The sequence below is a fragment of the Phoca vitulina genome, unplaced genomic scaffold (assembly GCF_004348235.1).
Source record: "Phoca vitulina isolate PV1807 unplaced genomic scaffold, GSC_HSeal_1.0 scaffold2, whole genome shotgun sequence".
In the NCBI taxonomy this organism is placed as follows: Eukaryota; Metazoa; Chordata; class Mammalia; order Carnivora; family Phocidae; genus Phoca; species Phoca vitulina.
Genome location: NW_022589705.1, coordinates 9,380,360 through 9,406,729, shown reverse-complemented (window position 1 = coordinate 9,406,729; position 26,370 = coordinate 9,380,360). Strand labels below are relative to the sequence as shown.

At 37.0% G+C, this 26,370-nt stretch overlaps 1 pseudogene; it reads left to right on the top strand.

Annotated features, from left to right (window-relative positions):
* Positions 1–14,316: 14,316 nt before the first annotated feature.
* On the top strand, positions 14,317–15,005 carry LOC116641595 (annotated as a pseudogene).
* Positions 15,006–26,370: the final 11,365 nt, after the last annotated feature.

Below are 26,370 nucleotides of genomic sequence, written 5' to 3'. Positions count from 1 at the left end.
TAAATCCCACTTGGTCGTGGTGGATGATCCTTTTAACGTATTGTTGGATCCTATTAGCTAGGATTTTGTTGACGATTTTGGAATCCATATTCATCAGGGATATCGGTCTGAAATTCTCCTTTTTGATGGGGTCTTTGCCTGGTTTGGGGATTAAGGTAATGATGGCCTCACAGAATGAGTCTGGAAGCTTTCCTTCTGTTTCTATTTTTTGAAACAGCTTCAGGAGAATAGGTATTATTTCTTCTTTGAATGTTTGGTAGAATTCCCCAGGGAATCCATCAGGCCCTGGACTCTTGTTTTTTGGGAGGTTGTTGATCACTGCTTCAATCTTATTACTGGTTATTGGCCTATTCAGGTTGTCAATTTCTTCCTGTTTCAGTCTTGGCAGCTTATAGGTTTCCAGGAAGGCCTCCATTTCATCCAGATTGCTCAGTTTATTGGCATATAGTTGTTGATAATAATTTCTAATAATTGTTTCTATTTCCTTGGTGTTGGTCGTGATCTCTCCCCTTTCATTCATAATTGTATTAATTTGGGTCCTTTCTCTTTTCTTTTGGATAAGTCTGGAAAGTAGTTTATTGATCTTATTAATTCTTTCAAAGAACCAGCTTCTGGTTTCGTTGATGTAATCTCCTGTATTTCTGGTTTCTAATTCATTGATCTCTGCTCTGATCTTAATTATTTCTCTTCTAATGCATGGCTTAGGCATCGTTTGTTGCTTTTTCTCTATTTCCTTAAGGTGTAGAGTTAGTTGGTGAATTCGGGATTTTTCTATTTTTTTGAGTGAGGCTTGGATGGCTATGTACTTCCCCCTTAGGACTGCCTTTGCAGTATCCCATAGGTTTTGGACCGATGTGTTTTCGTTCTCATTGGTTTCCATGAATTGTTTAAGTTCTTCTTTGATTTCCTGGTTGACCCAAACATTCTTGAGCAGAGTGGTCTTTAGCTTCCAAGTGTTTGAATTTCTGCCAAATTTTTTCTTGTGATTGAGTTCCAGTTTTAAAGTATTATGGTCTGAGAATATGTAGGGAATAACATCAGTCTTTTGGTATCGGTTGAGTCCTGATTTATGACACAGTATGTGGTCTATTCTGGAGAAAGTTCCATGTGCGCTCGAGAAGAATGAGTATTCTGTTGTTTTAGGGTGGAATGCTCTGTATATATCTATGAGGTCCATCTGGTCCAGTGTGTCATTCCATGCTCTTGTTTCTTTGTTGATTTTCTGCTTAGATGATCTGTCTATTGCTGAGAGTGGAGTATTGAGGTCTCCTACAATTAACATATTATTATCAATATGACTCTTTATTTTGGTTAACAGTTGGCTTATGTAGATGGCTGCTCCCATGTTGGGGGCATAGATATTTACAATTGTTAGATCTTCTTGTTGGATAGGCCCTTTAAGAATGATATATTGTCCTTCTGTGTCTCTAACCACAGTCTTTAGTTTAAAATCTAATTTGTCTGATAAAAGAATTGCTACCCCAGCTTTCTTTTGAGGTCCGCTGGCATGGAAGATGGATATCCAACCCTTCACTTTCGGTGAAGAAGACTTCCAGGTCTGGATGTATCTTTAGGTTCCAAATGAGTCTCTTGTAGACAGCATCTGGATGGGTCCTGTCTTTTTAGCCAATCTGCAACCCTGTGCCGTTTTATGGGAGCATTTAGGCTGTTCACATTGAGGGTGATTATTGAAAGATGTGAATTAATTGTCATCATGTTGCCTGTGAAGACGTTGTTTTTATAGATTGTCTCTGTAAATTTCTGTTGTATATCACTCTTGGGGTCTTTCTCCTTTTATAGAAACCTCCTTAATATTTCTCGCAAGGCCGGCTTAGTGGTCACATTGTCTTTCAGTTTCTCCCAGTCTTGGAAGCTCTGCATCTCTCCATCCATTCTAAATGACAACTTTGCCGGATAATGTATTCTTGGGTGCATGTTCTTCTCGTTTAGTAACCTGAATATGTCTTGCCAGGCCTTTCTGGCTTGCCAGGTCTCTGTGGATAGGTCTGACGTTATTCTGATATTCCTCCCTCTGTACGTAAGGAATCTCTTCCCCCTAACTGCCCTTAAGATGGTTTCCTTGGTTCTAAGATTTGCGAGTTTTACTATTACATGCCAGGGTGTTGGCCTGTTTTCTTTGATCTTGGGAGGGGTCCTCTCTGCCTCTAGGACACGAATGTTTTTCATTCCCCAGATTAGGGAAGTTCTCAGCTATGATTTGCTCAACTATATCTTCTAGTCCCCTCTCTCTCTCCACCACCTCAGGGATTCCAATAATTCTGACATTGGAATGTTTCACAGTGTCACTTATTTCTCTGATTCTATTTTCATGGATTCTGAGTTGCTTTCCCCCTGGCCTCCTCTTTTCCCTTTTTGTCTATTAAATTGTCTTCCAGGTCACTAATTTTTTCTTCTGCCTCAGTTACCCTAGCTGTTAGATTATCTAGATTGGATTGGATCTCATTGATAGCATTTTTAAGTTCTGCCAACTCAGCTTTCATTTCTGCCCTTAGAGACTCTATGTTGCCATTAATTGATTTCTCCATTCTAGCTATTGTCTTCACAATTGCTAGCCTGAATTCCATCTCCGACATCTTGGTTATATCTGCATCCATTTGTAAATCTGCAGCATAAGTCATAATCTCTGAGTCTTTCCTATTTTGGGGGTTCTTCCTCCTAGTCATTCTGTTGATGGGTGGTTGAGGGAATGTATAGAGTCCAAATTATTGACCAGAACCCAAGCAAGATGCACCTGTTTTCTAGGGACCTTAGGGTTGCTGGCCTCTTGTTCTCCCAGTCTGTCTTCTGGGGGAGGGGCCTGCCACGCTGTTACTCAAGCAACCCTGTTTGGGCAGAGTTACCCTGCCCCCCCTGTGGGGACAGATGGGCTCAGTGGGAACCAGTGTTTTGGGGCTTTTGTTCTCTGGCGGCCTTCCCTGGTGGCTTTCCTCGTCTCTTCCAAGAGTCAGAGCAGAGGAGACCGTTTCCCACCCTCTGCTTCAGAGCAGATAGTTTGCAGTCTGTTCTTCAGTGAACTCTCCAGGCCACACTGTCTCCGTTTTGTCTGTGCTTCTATAAACTGCAGTATCCTGGGTTGTGCGCCCCTCCACAGTGCTCCCAGTCCTCACCTCCAGGGCGGAGCATGTCTCTGCCCTTTGTGCTTCTAAAACCGCCAGCCACCCCCAGTTCGCACACACGACCCTGCCGCTCTGGGTGTCCGTCTGGGGGCTGCCCTAAAGTCTTTTCCCTACTGCTACCAGTCTGCGAGTCTGTGTCCTTCCCCAGCATGGGAGGCTATCAGTCACCACGGTGTAGGATCCCGATGGCCAGGCTCCCTCCCTCTGTTGTTTATCCTCCGATGTCTGCCTGCAGAATCATGGTTCCCCGCTTTGTACCTCGAAACCAACCACCTGCAATCTTCTGTTTGTAGAGATCCAGATCGTCTTGCATCTCAGGCTGATTTCGTGGGTGCTCAGAGTGGATATCCACTCTGTAGATATCCAGCTCAATTCCGGGGACCAGTTGGAATAGGGTTCCCTACTCTGCCATCTTTTCCCTCATGCACTCTCACCTCTCTTATTCAACATACTACTGGAAGCCATAGGTACAGAAATTTAAAAAGACAATGAAATAAAAAGCATCCAAATTGGGAAATAAGTAAAATTATTATTTGTGGGTGATATGGTCTTACATATAGAAAATACTAGACTCAACCCAAAACATGTTGGAACAAATCAATGAGTTCAGGAAAGTCACAAATATAAAATCAACATACAGAAATCAGTTGTGTTTGTATACTCTAGCAATGAAATATCTGAAAAAAGAAATAAAGCTATCCTATTCACAATAGCATGAAAAATAGTAAAATACTTAGAAATAATTTAACCAATGAAGTGAACATTCAGTACAATGAAAACTATAAGACTTTGATGAAAGAAATTGAAGAAGACACAATAAATGGAAAGATATCTCATGTTCATGGATCAGAAGAATTAATATTGTTAAAAATCCATACCACCAAAACTATTTATAAATGCAGTGTAATCCCTATCAAAATCCTAATGGTGATTTTCACAGAAACAGAAAAAATAATTCTAAAATTGGTTTGAAACCACAGAAGACCCCAAACACTCAAAGCAATTCTGAGGTAAAAGAACAAAGTTGGAGACCTTAAACTTCATGATTTCAAATTATACCACAAAGTTACAGTAATTAAAATAGTATGGTACTGGCATAAGAACAGACACGACCAATGGGAGAGAGCCCAGGAATAAACCCCTGCATATATGGTCAAATAATATTTGACAATGGTTTCAAGAACATTCAATGGGGAAAGGGTACCCTCTTCAACAAATGGTGATGGGAAAACTGGATAATCACAGGCAAAGAAATGAAATCAGACCCCGATCTTACAGCACTCATTAAAAATACCTCCAAATAGATTATGATATAAATATAAGACCTGACATTGTAAAACTCCTTCAAGAAAACATAAGGAATAGGGCACCTGGGTGGCTCAGTCGTTAAGTGTCTGCCTTCAGCTCAGGTCATGATCCCAGGGTCCTGGGATCCAGCCCTGCATCGGGCTCCCTGCTCGGCGGGAAGCCTGCTTCTCCCTCTCCCACTCCCCCTGCTTGTGTTCCCTCTCTCACTGTGTCTCTCTCTGTCAAATAAATAAATAAAATCTTTAAAAATTAAAAAAAAAGAAAACATAAGGAAGAAACTCCTTGGCATTGGTAATGGCATTGGTAATCATCTTGGCAATGATTTTTGTATATGACACCAAAAATAGAGTCAAGAAAAGCAAAAACAAACAAGTTGAGGCCACATGAAACAAAAAAGCTCTGCACAGGAAAAGAAACAATCAACAAAATGAAAAGTTAACCTACAAAATAGGAGAAAATACTTCCAAACCATATATTGGATAAGGGTAATACAATTGAATAACAACAACAAAAAATCAAACTAAAAATGGGCAAAATAACTCGATAGACATTTTCGCAAGGAAGACATACAAATAGACAATGGAAACATGAAACGATGTTTAATATGACTAATCATCAGGGAAATCTAAGTCAAAACCACGGTAAGATATTATCTCACACATGTTAGAATTTTTAGCATATAAAAGATAAGGAATAACAAGTGTTGGTGAAAATATGTGGGAAAGAGAACCCTACCCAGTGCAGTCTTGGTGGGAATGTAAATTTGTACAGATACTATGGAAACCAGTATGGAGGTTCCTCAAGTTATAAAAAATAGAGTGATCATATGATCCACCAATCCGACTTCTGGGTATATATCCAAAGGAAATGAAATCAGGATTTCAAAAAGGTATCTGCTATTTCATATTCACTGCAGCATTATTTACTATAGCTAAGATATGGAAACAACTTAAATGTCCATCAGTAGATAAATGGATGAAGAAGATGTGGATATGTGTGTGTGTGTGTACAGACACACAAACACCCATACAATGGAATATTATTCAGCAGGGAGAAAGAAGGAAATCCTGCCATTTGGAACAACACGATGGACCTTGAAGGCATTATGCTAGGGGAGGTAAGTCAGAGAGAGAAAGAGAAGTACTGCATGATATCACTTATATGTGTAATCTTAAAAAGCTGAATTAGTAAAAACAGAGGTAGAATAGTGGTTACCAGGAACTAAGGAATGGGAAAATTGGAAAAATATTTAACGGTACAAACTTGAAACTAGTAGATAAACACATTCTGGAGATCTAATGTACACCATAGTGATTATAGTCAATAATACTCTATTATAAACTTCAAAGTTGTTAAAAGACTAGACCTTAATTGTTTTTACAATAAAGAAATGATAATTATGTGATGTGATAGAAGTATTAGCTAATGCTAAGATGATAAACATATTGCAATATATAAATGTATCTAACCAATACATCATAAACTTAAAATAGACACCATGTTATATTCAATGATATTTCAATAAATATAAAAATAAATAAGTTCTCTGCCCATTTTCATTACATTATTTGCCACTCTGTTATAGAGTTATAGCAGTGTTTGCCTTTTAGACAATTTATAGTTAATATTTATTATAATTATTAATACATCGGATTTAAATCTATTAAATATATATTGCAGAGTGGTGATCACCAAGACACCATGGTACTGGTACAAAAACAGACATATAGACCAATGGAACAGAATAGAGAGCCCAGATATGGACCCTCAACTCTATGGTCAAATAATCTTTGACAAAGCAGGAAAAAATATGCAATGGAAAAAAGACAGTCTCTTCAATAAATGGTGCTGGGAAAATTGGACAGCCACATGCAGAAGAATGAAACTCGACCATTCTCTAACACCATACACAAAGATAAACTCAAAACGGATGAAAGACCTCAATGTGAGACAGGAATCCATCAAAATCCTAGAGGAGAACATAGGCAGTAACCTCTATGACACCGGCCACAGCAACTTCTTTCAAGATACATCTCCAAAAGCTAGTGAAACAAAAGCAAAAATGAACTTTTGGGACTTCATCAAGATAAAAGGCTTCTGCACAGCACAGGAAACAGTCAACAAAACAAAGAGGCAACGCACAGAATGGGAGAAGATATTTGCAAATGACACTACAGATAAAGGGCTGGTATCCAAGATCTATAAAAAACTTCTCAAACTCAACACCCAAAAAACAAATAATCAAGTCAAAAAATGGGCAGAAGACATGAACAGACACTTCTCCAAGGAAGACATACAAATGGCTAACAGACACATGAAAAAATGTTCATCATCATTAGCCATCAGGGAAATTCAAATCAAAATCACATTGAGATACCACCTTACACCAGTTATAATGGCAAAAACTGACAAGGCAAGAAACAACAAATGTTGGAGAGGTTGTGGAGAAGGAGGAATCCTCTTACACCATTGGTGGGAATGCAAGTTGGTACAGCCACTTTGGAAAACAGTGTGGAGGTGCCTCAAAAAGTTAAAAATAGAGCTATCCTATGACCCAGCAATTGCACTACTGGGTATTTACCCCAATGACACAGATGTAGTGAAAAGAAGGGCCATATGCACCCCAATGTTCATAGCAGCAATGTCCGCAATAGCCAAACTGTGGAAAGAGCTGAGATGCCCTTCAACAGATGAATGGATAAAGAAGATGTGGTCCATATATACAATGGAATATTACTCAGCCATCAGAAAGGATGAATACCCAACTTTTACATCAATATGGATGGGACTGGAAGAGATTATGCTAAAAGAAATAAGTCAAGCACAGAAAGTCAATTATCATATGGTTTCACTTGTTTGTGGAACATAAGGAATAGCATGGAGGACATTAGGAGAAGGAAGGGAAAAATGAAGGGGGGAAATCAGAGGGGGAGATGAACCATGAGAGACTATGGACTCTGAAAAACAAACTGAGGGTTTTAGAGGGGAGGCAGTGGGGGGATGGGTTAGCCTGGTGATGGGTATTAAGGAAGGCACGTTCTGCATGGAGCACTGGGTGTTACACGAAAACAATGAATCGTGGATCACTACATCAAAAACTAATGATGTATTGTATGGCGACTAACATAACATAATAAAATTAAAAAAAAGAAATATAGATATATTCACATTTATCTCACTTGTACTATTACTTTTTCAATCCTCCTGCTTTATTTTGGCTTAATTTTTATTATTCCATTTTTCCTTTTATTATCTCCTAATTACACATTCTCATACTAAAATCTTAGGGGTTATATAGAGATTCCAGCAGACACCCCTTATTAAAATAAAAATCTGTGTATTTCTGGGGCAATTAAAGGAAATTAAAACATTTCTATTCCATTTATCTTTGTTCTGATTCATGTGTATTTTTTCATATATTTTACTTCTACATATATATTAGACCTAGGCCGATGATGATATGATAATGATGATGATGATTTTATACAATCAACAGTAATTTAGAATTACCCATTTATATATCCATTTTGTTTCTGTTTACTCTTTAATTGCTCATAGTGCTTCTGGAATCTTAAATTTACACAAAGAACCTCCTTTAATATTTCTTTAATGAAGGCCTAATGGTGAAATGTCTTGGCTTTATAGGTCCAAAAATGTCATCATTTTTTTGTTTGTCTAAAAAAATTATTTTTTCACTTAGAGTATTTCTTTCATTCATTCATTCATTCATTTATTTATTTAAATTTTGTTAGTGAACTTACAGTGCAATATTGGTTTCTGGAGTAGAATTCAGTGATTCACAACACCCTTTAAAACATATCACTGATCTGGCTCATCCTTGACCCACCTCCCTCCATCCAGCTTCAGTTTGTTCTCTAGAGCACTTAGCAATCAAAAAGAATGAAATCTTGCCATTTGCAATGACATGGATGGAGCTAGAGTGTATCATGCTAAGTGAAATAAGTCAGTCAGATAAAGACAAATACCATATGATCTCACTCATAGGTGGAATTTAAGAAAGAAAACAGATGAACATATGGGAAGGGGGGAAAAGAAAAAAAGGAGAGAATGTCATCATTTTTACTTAATTTTGATAGTTTCACTTGATACACAGGTTTGTGTTGGCAATTATTTTCTTTTAGTTCTTTGAATATATTATTCCATTGAATTCTGATTTCCATCATTTCTGTTACCAAGTCACTTGTAAATGTTTTGTTCCCCCTTTAAACACAATTTTTCTTTTCTTTGGGTGCTTTGAAGACTTTCTCCTTTTCATTAATTTTTATTAGTTTTGCTATAATGTACCTATGTATGTTTGCTTTTAATTTACCTTTGTTAAGTTTGTTTATAATGCTTTTTTTAATTTGCAGATTGATCTTTCTTCAATCTTCTAATATTCTTTAACCAGTATCTCTTCAAGTACTGTTCAGCCCTATTCTCTCTCCACTATCTTCTTCACTCCAATCAGTCTTTTTTCACTATAACCAACATATCTCTTATGGTCCTTCTTCAAATATCCACCTATTTGCTTCTCTATGACATCACTGTAATATTTTCTTCTGACCAGTCTTCCAGTTTGCTTATTCTCTTTTCCTCTACATCTTATCTATTAAGTGAATATTATTTTCAGTTATTACAAGTTTTTATCTAACAAATCCATTTGATCTTTTTGTATGGTTTTAAAGTCCATGTCTGTTAACTCCATTATTCGGATTTCTTGGTTGTCTAAAATATTTTCTTGGTATTTGGTTTTTCCCCCTCCCCCACCCATATACTCATTTAGTTGTCAGATATATTAATGTGAGATTTAATGTGAAAAACTATAGATACAATTTGAGACTCTGGGTGATGTGACCTTTCTCCAGACAGGATTTGCTCATGCTTCTGTTAGGAAGATAAGCTAAAGGAACTAGAAATCCCACAGCAGGATGACTTATTTAAGGAATAATATGATCTGAAGCTTGGCTTCAAACTATACAAGGGAAATTCTACATGTACCTCAGCCTCACTCCTTTCAGAGTCCCAACCGAATGTGTGCGCTTATTTCCCAAGGTCTCACCTCCTTCCTAGGGCCAATTACTGAAATATTTGTCAATATACTATTAGTGACTCCACAGAAAGTGATGCTTGGTTTTGTACACTCTCTGTATCTACTTTTAGAATCAGCAATTGCTATAATTTGAGGAAAAAGCAGCACCAATGACAGGATTGCTTCTTTGAGCATTTCTTCTTTTTAAAGTTTGGCTCCCAAATTTGCCAATATACCTATGTAAGTTTTAATGCCTTTTAACATATTTATGCTTTTTAGGATAAACCTTATTGAAGTATAACTCACATAAAATAAATGTGTTTGATATAAGTATAGATAGAGTTAGATGAGTTTTGAAAACTATATACACAATTCATAGCACTCACCATAGCACATACCCTTCCCAATGTCTATCACCCAGCCACCCCATCCCTCCCACCCCCACCACTCCAGCAACCCTCAGTTTCTTTCCCGAGATTAAGAATTCCTCATATCAGTGAGGTCATATATGATACATGTCTTTCTCTGATTGACTTATTTTGCTCAGCATAATACCCTCCAGTTCCAACCACGTCGTTGCAAATGGCAAGATTTCATTCCTTTTGATGGCCGCATAATATTCCATTATATATATATATACCACATCTTCTTTATCCATTCATCTGTCGATGGACATCTTGGCTCTTTCCATAGTTTGGCTTTTGTGGACATTGCTGCTATAAACATCAGGGTGCACGTACCCCTTTGGATCCCTACATTTGTATCTTTGGGGTAAATACCCAGTAGTGCAATTGCTGGGTCATACGGTAGCTCTATTTTCAACTTTTTGAGGAACCTCCATACTGTTTTCCAGAGTGGCTGCACCAGCTTGCATTCCCACCAACAGTGTAGGAGGGTTCCCCTTTCTGCGCATCCCTGCCAACATCTGTCATTTCCTGACTTGTTAATTTTAGCCATTCTGACTGGTGTGAAGTGGTATCTCATTGAGGTTTTGATTTGGATTTCCCTGATGCTGAGCGATGTTGAGCATGAGAGACTATGGACTCTGAGAAACAAACTGAGGGTTCTAGAGGGGAGGGGGTGGGGGGATGGGTTAGCCTGGTGATGGGTATTAAAGAGGGCACATATTGCATGGAGCACTGGGTGTTATACACAAACAATGAATCATGGAACACTACATCAAAAACTAATGATGTAATGTATGGTGATTAACATAACATAATAAAAAAAAGAAAAAAAAAGAAAACTATATACAGCAATGTAAACACTACTAGAATTAGGAAGTAAAAGTATTCATTTCCCCCAAATTCCCTTTGCAGCCAATCTCCTAAGACCCAAACCCAGGCAAAGATGGATTTGTCTTATATAATTACAAATTACAATTTGTTTTTTGCCTTTTCTAAAATTTCTTATGAAATTATATTAATGTACTCTTTTGTGTCTAGCAAACACTGTTTTAAAATGTTATCTATATCTTTGCATATATCAGCAATTTGTTTCTTTTTATTAGCATTCCATTGTGCAGATACACCACAATGTGTTCACCCATTTACCTGCTGACAGACATTTGCATTATTACCAGTTTATAGTCATTATTAATATAGCTTCTATGAAATTCCAATACAAGTGTTTTTGTGGACATAAGTTTTCATTTACTTTGGGTAAATATCCAGCTGACTTGTATGGTAATTGTAAATTTGAATTTATAAAAAACCGCCAAACATTTGTATGTCTTCCTTGGAGAAGTGTCTGTTCATGTCTTCTGCCCATTTTTTGACTTGATTATTTGTTTTTTGGGTGTTGAGTTTGAGAAGTTCTTTATAGATCTTGGATACCAGCCCTTTATCTGTAGTGTCATTTGCAAATATATTCTCCCATTCTGTGGGATGCCTCTTTGTTTTGTTGAAGGGGGGAAATCGGAGGCAGAGATGAACCTTTAGAGACTATGGACTCTGAGAAACAAACTGGGGGTTTTAGAGGGGAGGGGGTGGGGGGATAGGTTAGCCCAGTGATGGTTATTAAGGAGGGCACGTACTGCATGGAGCACTGGGTGTTATATGAAAACAATGAATCGTGGATCGCTACATCAAAAACTAATGATGTACTGTATGGTGACTAATATAACATAATAAAATTAAATTAAAACAAAAACAAAAAACAAAACAAAACAAAAAACCCTGCCAAACAATATTTAAAAGTGGTGATAAATTTTACAATAACCAGAAACATATTAAAATTTCAAATACTCCATATTTGGCAATATTTGTGTCAGTTATGTCAATTTTAGTAATTCTAGTTGGTGTGTAGTATAATTATATAGACATTTCAATATGCACTTCCCTAATGACAAACAATGCTGAATATAATTTGATTCTGCCATTGACCATTTGTTTATCTCATGTTACAAAGTGTTTAATTTTGCTCCCCTTCTTTATGAATCTTTATGTTGATGGATTAAAAGGGTTTTTCAATATTTTGGATACAAGTCCTTTGTAAAATATATGTTTAAAATGGTTTGGCCTACTCTCCAGTTTTCCTTTTCATTTTCTTAAGGGTGTGTATAGGGCTCCCCAAAGAAACCTGTATGTGTGTGTGTATGTGTGTGCATGTGAGCATATATGTGGAGGGGGGGTAGAGAGTTTTTTAAATTGTCTCACATGATTGTGTGGGCTGGCAAGTCAGAAATATATAGGGGAGGTCAGCAAGTAGGAAATTCAGGTAGAATTTGACACTGCAGTATTGAGTCCAAAATCTCCACTGCAGGTCAAAAGACTGGAAATTCAGTCAGACTTTTTATGTTCCAGTCTGGAAGTGGAATTCATTCTTCTTGAGAAACCTGTTTTTGCTCATAAGGCCTTCAATTGATTGGATGTAGCTAACCTACATTATGGAAGATGATCTGCTTTACTGAGAGCCAACTGATTATAAAAGTTAATCATATCTAAAACAGTATCTTCACAGCAACATCTGGATTAGTGTTTGGCCAAACAACTGGGCACCATAGCTTAGCCAAACTGGACACGTGAAATTAATCATCACAGAGTGTCTGAAGCAGAAAATTTTAATTATGATGAGTCTAATTTATCAATTTTAATGGCTCAAGCCTTTTACATTTTATATATATATATAAAAAAAAAACTTTGCCTACCCCAAGAATGCTAAAATTACTCATAAATATACTTTTATCAATTTTATAAATTAGAAATCTTAAATAGAGGTCTATGTAGAATATGTATTTTGTGTAAGGTATTGGGTAAGTGCCAGCTTTGTTTCTATTTGTCTATTCAGTGTTCCAGCACTATTTGATGAAAAAACTATGGTTTTTTTCACTGACTTTCTTTGGAACCCATGTTAAAAATATGTAGACCAGATATATGTGATGTATTATTTTCATAAGTTTTTGTAAGCAAGACTCATTTCCTCACCTCCTGCTTCCAAAACTAAATTCTTGAGAAAGAGATTTATTTGAAATAATTGGTTCACCTGATTGTGGGGCTGGCAAGAATCTTGTTTTGACAGAGTATTTTCACTTCACTTTTTCAAACTCTAAACATGTTACTAAAAAGTGTCTTAGAGAAACTTCTGGAAAGGTCAAGTAAGGACTTCTTATATCCACTCCTCTATAAGAGAGCACACAGAGAGAGACAGACACAGAGAGAACACTGGCAAAGTGGTCAACATCAACTTTTTCAAAACTTTGTAAATGACCCAAAGGTGCAACAAGCTGGAGAGCATTTCTTTAAGAACAACAATTAAATCTCAGTGAGAACTGTAAGCTCTGAGGATGCTCTATTCCTACTCACCACCACAGGTCAGTGGTAGTCTTGAAAAAGAGAGGCCTAAGAGCAAGAGTAACTAAAAACAAAACAAAACCCCAGCAGTGTAGTAGCTACTGAAGGGACAATTGTTTGGGAAGTTTCCAAAAAAGCCCACTGCCAGAGAACTGTCACTGTATGACCTGACTGGAAGCTTCCTGGAAATGCCCATTCACAGGGCTTTGAACTGACTCAGAGTTCACGCAGTGAGGAAACATCTGGTTGATAGTCAAAAACAAATAATAGCAATTGTATAAAATTGCAGCTGCAATTTTAGGCAGAAAAACTAGTTAGGGCAAAAAATTCAGGCAGAAAAACTAGTTAGGGCAAAAAAAGATGGCCAAGAAAATTACATAGGAAAATCAAGGGAATAAATGTTCACAAATGGCTTTGAAAGGTTACACACTATTCCTAGAGACCCAGATGGCAGAATACATGGGCAAGGATAGATGGACGCTCAGGAAGATAATTTAAAAGATCCTAATCTTTCCCCTATGGAAACTCTGAATTACTGCACAAGCAGGAAATGAAAGCTAAGAAAGAACTGTAAAGTATTAGAGCATTGAAGGCATACTGCAACATATATACACAGAACCTCTTTGCAAATGGTGGAAGATTTATTGCTTTAAGTCATTTAAGAAAGTTTCTACCAGTCACTAGCTGACTATGAAGCTTACCAAAGATTTTGTTGGCTCCACACAACAAAGAATATGGAATGTACAGAATTGATCCAAATAAGTGATCAAGCAGCAAAGTAACAAACTTTTGGAAATGGGGGTAAAGGGTGAGTAGGGCTGATTTCTAGAGTTCCTATATACTAGCTTTTCCCTGGCCCTCTGCCTCCACCATCAGTGGACATGGCCTGCCTGCTGACTTCAGGGCCTTGGGTTCTTCCCACATGTGCATCATGAAGCTGCTGTGGCCTGCCTGGTGGCACCAGATGGCACTAGGCCTGGGTGGCCTGGCACATGGCACATGGCTGGCAGTGGCATGGCAAGGCAGCCCAGATGATGTGTAGGCATGCTTCATGGTGGGCACAGGCAGCCTGGGGGTGGGGGAGGGGTGTGCCCTGGGGTATGAGCAGGCACAGCATGGTGACCTACTGCTGCTGTCCACAATGCACAACGTGTGCAAGAACCTCACAGCCAAGGAGCTGGCCATGCTGGCTGAGCATGTGGCCTTCAAGTTTGTGCTCAATGCAGACTTGTTCATGCAGCTGGACCGGCTGCTGGCCAACCTGCACATGTGTGACCCTGTGCATTGCAGCCACCTCTACTGAGGCTTCTTTTTAGGTCAAGTCCATGTCAAGCCCAGGAGCACTAGTACGAGGCCACCTGGTTGCTCTGTGACTACTAGCTACCCTACACGCTGGGGGGTGGCTATGTGCTCTCGACCAACCTGATGCACTACCTGCACCTCAGCCACACTTGTGCACGTGGCACAGTAACTTAGGTGTTCCTGGGTGCTTGGCTCTTGTCTATGGACATACAGCATGCGCACAACCCAGGCTTCAACACCAAGTACAAGTACTGTGCCTGCAGTAACCAGTACCTGGTGACACACAAGCCCAGCCTAGAGGACATGCTGGAGAAGCACCACATACTGATGCAAGAGGGCTACTTGTACAAGCAGGAGGTGCAGCTGTGGCTCTCCGACATCTATGACTGGTCCCCACCTCCCTCACAATGCTGTCAGAGGAAAGAGGTCATACCCTGAGCTGCAGCCACTGACCTGCCATATGTCACAATGGCCTGGAAGGAGGCCAGGACAGATGCCTTGGGAGGTGGCCACAGCCAGAGTCATTTGTGGGCCTGTGGAGCAGCCACTGAGGTGGCCTCCCACTGACCTTGCATGGGCAAAGTGACAGGTTCTGGCTAGTAGTCCAGAATCAGTCCAGCCCTTGAGAGGACCTCATTTATTCAGTGACCAGTGAGGTTTTCAGGCAGATGCCAAGCAATAGTGGATAGAGCCTGGGTCCCAGCTCTAGCAGGTACCAAGGGCTGTGCACCCCAGTGGCCACAAACAGGATCTTGTTCTGGGTCTAGGAGACCTATGGTGCTTGCCAGGGTAACACATTATGTCCAGGCAGAAATGTCCTGTCCCTGGATTTCAGCCAGCATTGGCCTAGACTGGGAAGATGCCCAGTTTGGGTATGATGGCAGACAGCAGGGGGCTTACAGCCCCACCCCAGCCTGTCCACTTGCTGTCTTCTCCCAAGGTAGGGGCAAGCACCTAAAGGCTGGAGCTGACAGGCACTTGCAGGCCCTGACCCCCAAAAAGAAGCTGGACTTGTTCAGGGGTGAGGACTATGTCATGTCCTGCATCCTGTGTAGACCATCCACCTAGGAAATCACTGCACCAAGAGCTGTGGGGGCAGGGAACTGACCCTTGCATGTTGCAACTTAGCTGTGTTGTACTTCAGTGGCTTTTATCAAAACTGCTGTAGATTTATTGGGTTAGGTTACCTTCTTTAATGTCTCATGTTGGTATCATTTGTCATGTGGAAGTCTAAAACTTAACTTTGTATTATATTAATTAGCTTCAATGATATTTTGGTCTGTGTTGCTCTAGAATGAATTCATGTTAAAAGCAATTCAGCACTAGCCTGTGACTTGTTTATAAATATTGTAAATTTGTGTAGGTAAGAGTTTAAGTTGGGAGTGTGTAGGTCTCAGTATTTTTAAAATTATTTAAGGGAAGACTTTTCTATCAAAACTTGGAATTTTTGGATCAACCTGCTTTTATGGCTTGAGTTGTAGACCCATTCCTGCATGTGTGTTTAAATGTGGAAGAATTCTAAAACTAACAAAAAAATAAGAAAAACAAAATAACTAGTTTTTAACAAAAAATATGAATCATGCAAAGAAATTGGGAAGCCATGCAGGAGTCGGCCATAAGATAGTGGTCCATATCCTGCTATGGCTTGTTAGTTCCAGAGAAGCTTTGTCCTCCAAAATTCTAGGTTTATATTTTGATCTGACTGACAAACGCATAAAAGCACAGTGGGTGATCATTTCAAACACAGACAGAAGTGATTTCCACTGTCTAAAGAACTTAAAGGGAAAGAACACTTGTATTTTCTTTTTGGGTACAAGTATTTAAGGAAACCTCTGTCAGGTCACTGGCTAAACATGTAGATAACAGAGCAGAGACATCATGATCACACATGACAAAGAATACAACATTTGCAAATAGTTTGGAAAAGTCACCTTTTAAAGAAAGAATAATTTTGCTTATCATCAACCAACAATTGAACTCCCTGGAGAAGGGGGGAATCTGATTTCCAGAATCAGTACATTATGATGGTCAATATGTCCAGTTATGAACAACAAATTACAAAGCATTCAAAGAAACAGAAAAGCATGGTTTATTCAAAGGAAAAAGAAAAATTGATAGAAACCAACCCAGAGGAATGTTGGACATTGAACTTGATGACACAAAGACTCTGTCTTAAATATGCTCAAAGACCTGAAGGAAATAATGAACAAACAAATAAAGGATATCAGAGAACAATGTATGGGCAAATAGTGAATATCAATGAAGAGAAAATAATTATAGGAAAGAACCAAATAGAAATACTGCATCTGAAAAATACAATAGTTAAAATAAAAAATTCTCTAGAGCAGCTCAATACCAGATTCAGATAGGAAGAATCTGAGAACTTGAAGATAGAATAATTGAAATTAGCCATTCAGAGGAAAAATAAAAGAGATTAAGAGGAGTGTACAGAGACCAAGGGGTTTGTGGGACACCAGTAAGCTTAACAATATACATATTATGGGAGTCTGAGAAGAGAGAAGAAAAGGAGAAGACAAAAAAAAATGTGAAGACCCAAATTTCCAATTATGATGGACATAAGTCTACACACACAAGAAGCTCAACAAATTACAAACAGGATAAATAGATTTGCATTAAGACAAATTATTTCAAACTACTGAAAGACAAAACCAAAGACAGAATCTTAAAAGCAGAAAGGAAGAAGCAACTCATTGGGGAGCCTGGGCGGCTCAGTTGATTAAGGATCCGATTCTTGGTTTTGGCTCAGGTCATGATCTCACGGTCATGAGATTGAGTCCCATGCTGGGTTCTGTGTGCTTGAGATTCTCTCTCTCCTTTGCCCCTCTCCCCTGTCTCTCTAAATAAGAAATATATCTTAAAAAAAAAAAAAAGCAACTCATCATGGTATAAGGGATCCTCAAGAAGATGAACATCAGAGACTATGGAGGCAAGAAAGTAGTAGAATGAGGGTGCCTGGGTGGCTCAGTTGGTTAAGTGTCTGCCTTTGGCTCAGGTCCTGATCCCAGGGTCCTGGGATCTAGCCCTACATTGGACTCCTTGCTTAGTGGGGAGTATGCTTCTCCCTCTCCTGCTCCCCCTGCTTGTGTGCTCCTTCTCTCTCCCAAATGAATAAACAAAATCTTAAAAAAAAAAAGAGAGAGAGAGAGAGAGAGAAAGTAGTAGAAGGATATATTTAAAGCAAGCTGAAAATAAAAATCTGTCAACCAAGAAATCTATATCTGGTAAAACTACTCTTCAAAGATAAAGGAAAAAATAAGACAGTCTCACAAAAACAAAAGCTAAGAGGGGCTGTCAATATCAGAGTCACCTTACCGAAAAAAAAAAAAATGCTAAAGGGAGTCCTTCAGGCTGAGATGAAAGGACATTAGATGGTAACTCCAAGCCATTCAAATAATGATCACTGGTAAAGGTAATTACATTGGTAAACATAAAAGCAAGTATAATTGTTTTCTAGTTTATAAGCTCTCTTTTTATACCCTATAAGATTTAAAAGACACATAAAAGATTAATTACAAATCTATGTAAAAAGATGTAATTTGTGACAATAACAACATAAAAGAGGGATCAGAGCTAAATAGGAGAAGCATCCATGTATATTTTGAAGCTAAGTTGGTATCAATTCAAATTAAATTATTATAAAGTTAACATTTTATCTTTAATGCCCATAGTAACCACTAGGAAAATAACCAAGAAATATGTATATACACTGAAAGGAAATAAAGAGATAATCAAAATTCTACACCACACACACACACAAACACAAATCAAACACAAAGGAGGGTTATTAGAAAGAACTGAGGAAGAAAAAAGGTATAAAGCATATAGAAATATATATAGAAATATAGTAAAATTGTTGTAGTCCTTCATTGTCAATAGTCACTTTAAATTTAAACGTATTAAAGTCATAATTAAAAGACAGATTTGTCATAGCATATCAATTAAAAAAATGATCCAAGTACATGCTGCATGGACCAGACTCATTTTAAATACATAAACACAAATATGTTGAAAGTATAAAGATGGAAAAAAGATATCCCATGCAAATAACAGCCAAGAGAGCTGAGTGTTTATACTAACATCAGACAAAATGGACATTATTATTTTATTTTATTATGTTATGTTAATCACCATACATTACATCATTAGTTTTTGATGTAGTGTTCCATGATTCACTGTTTGCATATAACACCCAGTGCTCAATTCAATACATGCTCTCTTTAATACCCATCACCAGGATAACCCATCCCCCCACTCCCCTGCCCTCTACAACCCTCAGTTTGTTTCTCAGAGTCCATAGTCTCTCTTGGTTCGTCTCCCCCCTCTGATATCCCCCCCCTTCATTTTTTCCCTTTCTACTATCTTTTTTTTTTTTTTTTTTAACATATAATGTATTATTTGTTTCAGAGGTACAGGTCTGTGATTCATCAGTCTTACACAATTCACAACACTCACCATAGCACATACCCTCCCCAATGTCTATCACCCAGCCACCCCATCCCTCCCACCCCCACCACTCCAGCAACCCTCAGTTTCTTTCCTGAGATTAAGAATTCCTCATATCAGTGAGGTCATATGATACATGTCTTTCTCTGATTGACTTATTTTGCTAAGCATAATACCCTCTAGTTCTATCCACATCATTGCAAATGGCAAGATTTCGGTTTTTTTGATGGCTGCATAATATTTTATATATATATATATACACCACATCTTCTTTATCCATTCATCTGTTGATGGACATCTTGGCTCTTTCCATAGTTTGGCTATTGTGGCCACTCTGGAAAACAGTATGGAGGTTCCTCAAAAAGTTGAAAATAAAGCTACTGTACGACCCAGCAATTGCACTACTGGGTATTTACCCCAAAGATACAAATGTAGTGATCCGAAGGAGTACATGCACCCCAATGTTTATAGCAGCAATGTCCACAATAGCAAAATGGACTTTAAATCAAAAACTGTTACAAGAGACTTAGGGACATCATATATTAATAAAGAGATAATTCATCAAGAAAAAATATACATGCACCAGAAACAGAGCTCCAAAATATATGAAACAAATATTGACAGAATTGAAGGGAAAAATAGATAGTTCTATATTTCAATACACCACTTCCAATAATGGATTGAACATTTAGACAGAAGATCAATGAGGAAATAGAGAACTTAAGAACACTGTAATAAACTAGACTTAACAGATAGACACAGTAGCCTCCATCCAACTTCAGCATACACATTCTTCTAAGTACACATAGAACCTTCTTCAGGTTAGACCATTCGAGTATATAAAAGAATTCCCAATAAAATTCTCAAGATTGAAATACAAAATATCTTCTTCTAACACAATGGAAATGCTAGACATCAGTAACAGAAGGAAACTGTAGAATTCAGAACTGTGTGGAAATTAAATACACTCTTAAACAACAAGTCAAAGAAAAAATTACTATGGAGATTAGAAAATAGTTTGAGACAAATAAAAATTCCAAAACTTATAGAATGAAGCCAAAGTGGGGCTAAGAGGGAAATTTATGTCTACAAATGCTTATATTAAAAATAAATAAAAATCTCAAATCAACAACTTAAGTCAACACCTCAAGTGATCAGAAAAGAGAGGAACAAACTAAACCCAAAGCCAGCAGAAAGAAGGAAATAATAAAAATCAGAACAGAGATAAATGAAATAGAAAACAGAAAAAAGAGAAAATAAATTAAACCAAAAGTTGGTTCTTTGAAAATAATAACAAAATGAACAAACCTTTACCCATGCTAAAAAAAAATGAAGGAAGATGCAAATAACTAAAGTTAGAAATGAAAGTAGAGACATTACTACCAACTTTAAAGAATTAAAAAGATTTTGAAAGAATACTATAAATAATACACCAACAATTAGATAATTTAAATAAAATGGACAAAGTCCTAGAATACACAAATCACCAAAACTGACCTCAAGAAGAAATAGAAAATCTCAATAGATTTATTATAAGAGATTGAATCAGTAATCAAAAACTTTCCAAAAAAGAAAAGTCCAGGAGTAGATAGCTTCACTACTGAATTATACCAATCATTTAAAGGAGAAAAAAAAAAACAGAAAATTAGCACCAATTCTATTCAAACTCCTACCAAAACTTAATGAAAAAAACAGAGAGAAGATTAAAATTACTAAAATTAGGAATAACTAAAGGGATTTCTCTACTGACCAAACAGAAATAAGAGAATATTAAAGGGAAATACAAAACTACAATGAGATACCACCTCACACCTGTCAGAATGGATAAAATTAACCACCCAGGAAACAACTGGTGTTGGCAAGGATGTGGAGAAAGGGGAACCCCCTTACACTGTTGATGGGAATGCAAACTGGTATAGCCACCCTGGAAAATAGTATGGAATTTCCTCAAAAAGTTAAAAATAGAACTACCCTATGACTCACCAACTGCACTACTAGGTATTTACCTAAAGGATACAAAAATACTGATTTGAAGGGACACATGCACCTTGATGTTTATAGCAGCATTATCAACAATAGCCAAATTATTGGAAGAGCCCAAAGGCTCATTGACTGGTGAATGGATAAAGAAGGTGTGGCATACACACACACACACACACACACACACACACACACACACACAAGAATATTATTTGGCCATCAAAAAGAATGAAACCTTGCCATTTGCAACAACGTGGATGGAGCTAGAGTGCATTATGCTAAGCAAAATAAGTCAGAGAAAGACAAATACCATGTGATTTCACTCATATGTGGAATTTAAAAAACAAAACAGATGAACATAGGGGAAGGAAGGAAAAAAAAGAGAAAGGGAGTCAAACCATAAAAGACTATTAACTATAGTCTGAGGATTGCTGGAGGGGAGTGGGCAGGGAATGGGCTAAATGGGTTATGGGTGTTAATGAGGGCGGTTGTGATGAGCACTGGGTGTTATATGTAAGTTATATGAATCACTATATTCTACTATATTCTACACCTGAAATCAGTATTACACTATATGTTAACTAACTAGAATTTAAATAAAAACTTGAAATACAAAAAAAAAAGAAAAAGGGAAATATTATGAACTACATGCCAATATGTTCCTAGAAAAACACAAACTATCAAAACTGACTAAAGAAGAAATGGAAAATCTGAATAGACCTATTACAAGTAGAGATGGAATTAGTAGTTTAAAAAACTTACAAAGAAAACCCCAGGTCCAACTAGCTTAAGTGTTTAAGAACTATAATCAGTCCTCCATAGTCTTACCCTGGTATCAAAAAACAAAAGCAAAAAACAGTATCTGTTAAGAATATAGATGAAAAATCCACAGCAAAACACTAGGAAACTAAATCCAGCAACACATAATGAAGTTTTATACAACATTACCAAGCAGGAGTTATCTGAGGAATGCAAGGCTATCTAACACCAAAAAAATCAATGCTATATATCATATTGATTTAATTAAAAATAAAAATCACAAGATTATCTCAGTAGACACAGAGAAAGCATTTGACAAAATTCAATGCCTATTCATAAAATGCTCATAAAAATGTTCAACAAACTAGGAATAGAAGGGAACTTTTTAAACCTGATGAAGGGCATTATTTAAAACTCTACAGCCAATATCATACTTAATGTTGAAAGAGTGAATTATTTCCCCCTAAGATCAGAAGGAAGAAATGTCCTTTATCAGGGAAATACATTCTTGTCAATTCTACTGTACATTATAACAAAGGTTCTTGTTTGGGCAACAACAATAGAAATGAAAGGCATCCATATTGGAAAGGAAGAAACAAAATCATCTTGGCTCACAGATGACATGATTTTGTACATAAATATACACACAAACTATCAGAATAAATAAATTCAGCTAGATTGTAAAATCAATATACAAAAACAACTGTCTTTCTGTGCACTAACAATAAACAAAATAACATGAAATTGGAAAATCAATTCCATTTACAATAGCATCAAAAACACTTAACAATAAGAATAAATTTAACAAAACAAGTGTAAGACTTGTACACAGAAAACTATAAAACACTGTTGAAAGAAACTAAACAAAAAAAAAAAATAAATGGAAAGACATCTTGTGCTCATGGGTTGTTAAGGTGATAATGCTCTTGAAATTGATATACAGATTCAACAAAGTCCTTATCAAAATCCTAGCTAGATTGTTTGCAGAAATTCACAATCTGATTCTAAAATTCATAATGAAATGCAAGGGACCCAGAATAGTCAAAACAATTTTTAAAATGAAAAATAAATTTGGAAGACTCACACCTCTCAATTTAAAACTTTCTATAAAGTTACAGAATTCAAGAAAGCATGGTACTGATGAGAAGACACACAAACACACACACACACACACATATATATTTATATATATGAATAGAATAGAGAGTAGAGAAATAAATCCAGATATCTGTGGTAAACTTATTTTCAACAGGAAAGCCACAACACCCAATGGGAGAAAAAGTAGTGTTTTTAACAAGTGGTGCTTGAACAACTAGATATTCACATACAAAGAAATAAATTGGGACCCCTACCTCACACCATATACAAAACAATTAACTCAAATGCGTAATACACAAAAATGAAATAGCTACAATTATAAAGTTCTTAGAAGAAAGGTTACAAATAAATCCCCATAAACCTGATTTAGGCAAAGATTCCTTAGAAATAACACCAAAAGCACAAGTGACAAAAGAAAAAATAAATAATATGGACTTCATAAAAATTAAGGACTTTTGTGTATTGAAAGGCAGCATTAAGAAAATACAAATAACCCATTGAATGGTAAAAATGAATATAAAACACATATCTGATAAACTACTTGTATCTAGAATATAGAAAGGACTCTTACTATTCAATAATAAAAAGGATAACCCAATTAATAAATAAGCAAAGAATTTAGATAGATATTTCTCCAAAAAAGATACACAAATGGCCAATGAACTAATGACAAGATGGGATATATCATTACTCATTAGGGAAATGCAAATCAAAACCACAATAAAATACACTTCAAATCCACTAGGATGACTTAAAAAAAAAGAAAAGAAAAGTCAGATAAGCAAGTATTGGGTAGCATGTGGAAAAATCAGAAGCTTTATACATTGTTGGTGGGAATATAGAATACTACAGCTACTTTGAAAAAGTTTGGAAACCTTTAAATTTATTAAAGGTGCTTACCATATGATCCAACTTAAGTATATACGTGAGTAATAAAAACATACATCCACAAAAAAAGTTGTACTCAAATGTTCATAAGCACAATATTCATAATAGCCCCAAAGTAGAAACACAGATTGCCACCAACTGCTAAACAGATAAGTAAAATGTGGTATATTTATACTATGGAATGTTTTTTTGGCAAAGAAAAAAAAAGCAATAATGAGTCTTGTTGTTTTGGGGGGTTTTCTGTGGGTTTTTTTTTTTAATAGTAGCCATCCTGATACATGTGAGGTGGTATCTCATTTTGCTCTTGATTTGCATTTCCTTAATGATGTGATATTGAGCATTTTTTTCATGTGTTTATTGCCTATTCACATATCTTCTTTGGAGAAATATCTATTTAAGTCCTTCACTCAAGTTTGAATTGATTTATCTGGCTTTATGCTGTTGAGTTTTAGAAGTTCTCTATATATTCTAGATATTAAGCCCTTATTAGAAAGATGACTTACAAATATCTTATAACTTTAAGTGTGTTGCCTTTTTTCTCTGTTGATAATATCTTTTGATATATCAATTTTTTTAATTTTCACAAAGTCTAACATCTATTTCTTCTTTTGATAGCCATGCCTTTAGTGTGTCATATCCCAGGAATCACTGCCAAATCAAATGCTGTGAAGCTTTTGATCTATGTTTTAGGTGTTATATTTAGATTCCTTACCCATTTTAAATTTGTAAGTGTTGTTAATTAGGGTCCAATATTTTCTTTTGTATGTAGATATCCAGTTTTCCTAATCTCTGTTTTTTTCATTTTATTTAAATTATCTAATTATCCACCATTTGTTGAAAAGACTGGGTTTTCCCCATTGAATGGTCTTGATACTCTTTTCAAAAATCACTTGGCCATACAACAACAAGACATATTGTAATTGAATTTGCGAAATATAGTGATAAAGAAAAAATCCTAAAAGCAGGAAGACAAAAGAAGTCCCTAAGTTACAAGGGAAGAATCATAAAGCTAGCTGCAGATCTCTCAAGAGAAACATGGCAAGCCAGAAGTGAGTGGCATGATATATTCAACGTGCTGAATGGGAAAAACCTGCAGCCAAGAATACTCTATCCAGCAAAGCTACTATTAAGAATAAAAGGAGAGATAGAGTTTAACAGACAAGCAAAAACTAAAGGAGTTCATGACCACTAAACCAGCCCTGCAAGAAATATTAAAGGAGATTGTCCTCACGCACTGAAATAAAGTTTTCAGACACCAATCTGAGCAGCCATGCAGGGCTGCCTCTGCAAGGGACAGCAGCAGCAACTGAATCCTGCACATAGCTTTTATTTTGTTTTTTATCAGAAACGCAAGGACAGATGCCTCCAAGTGTGGGAAAGGAGTACAAAGGGATGGCGAATATCTTGAAGCAGGCTAACATTTTCCCCTACACGTAGGCACACAGGGAGTCAGTCATGGGATAAGGGAGGAGCGAGATGTTTGGGCTAGCAATTGCCAGGTGCAGAAAGAGGGTACTGAGGGTCACATTCTTTCATATCTCTTAACTTATGCCCTGTCCCTGGAGATCATGGGATCCTGCTTCTACCAGGCCATTGTGCTCAATAGCCTGAGAATAGGAATGCTGCTGACATTTCAGCTGCTTCCACAGTCACTCCTTAGGGCCTACAATATACTTTCTAAGACTAACCCAAGAGATCATGGGATCCTGCTTCTACCGGGCCACTGCACTCAATAGCCCGAGAACAGGAACACTGCTGACATTTCAGCTGCTTCCACAGTCACTCCTTAGAGTTTACAATATATTCTGTTAATCTATGCCTTACCCCAGGAGATCATGGGATCCTGTTCCTAGTGGGCCATTGCATTCAATAGCCCAAAAACAAGAATGCTGCTGATGTTTCAGCTGCTTCCACACTCACTCCTTAGGGTTTACAATATATTTTCTAAGAATAACTCCACAGGAGAATCTCTGAGTGGAAAGGAAAAACCAAAAGTGACAAAGACTAGAAAGGAACAGAGAAAATCTCCAGAAACAACGATAAAACAAATAATAAAATGGCACTAAATACATATCTATCAATAATTACTCTGAAAGTAAATGTACTAAATGCTCCAATCAAAAGACACAGGGTATCAGAATGGATTAAAAAAAAAAAAGACCCATCTACTATATGCTGCCTCTAAGAGATTCATTTTAGACCTAAAGACACTTGCAGATTGAAAGTGAGGGAATGGAGAAATATGTATCATGCAAATGGACACCCAAATGGAGTAGCACTACTTGTATCAGACAAAGTAGATTTTAAAGCCAAGACTAACAAGAGATGAAGGATACCACATCATAATAAAGGGGACTAAACAACAAGATCTAACAATTGTAAATATTTATGCCCCCAACTTGGGAGCACCTGAATATATAAATCAATTAATAACAAACTTAAAGAAACTCATTAATACTAATACAACAATGGTAGGGGACTTTAATACCCCACTTACAGCAACTGGACAGATCATTTAAGCAGAAAATCAACAAGAAACAATGGCTTTGAATGACACACTGGACCAGATGGAGTTAATAGTATATTCAGAACATTTCATCCTAAAGCAGAAAAA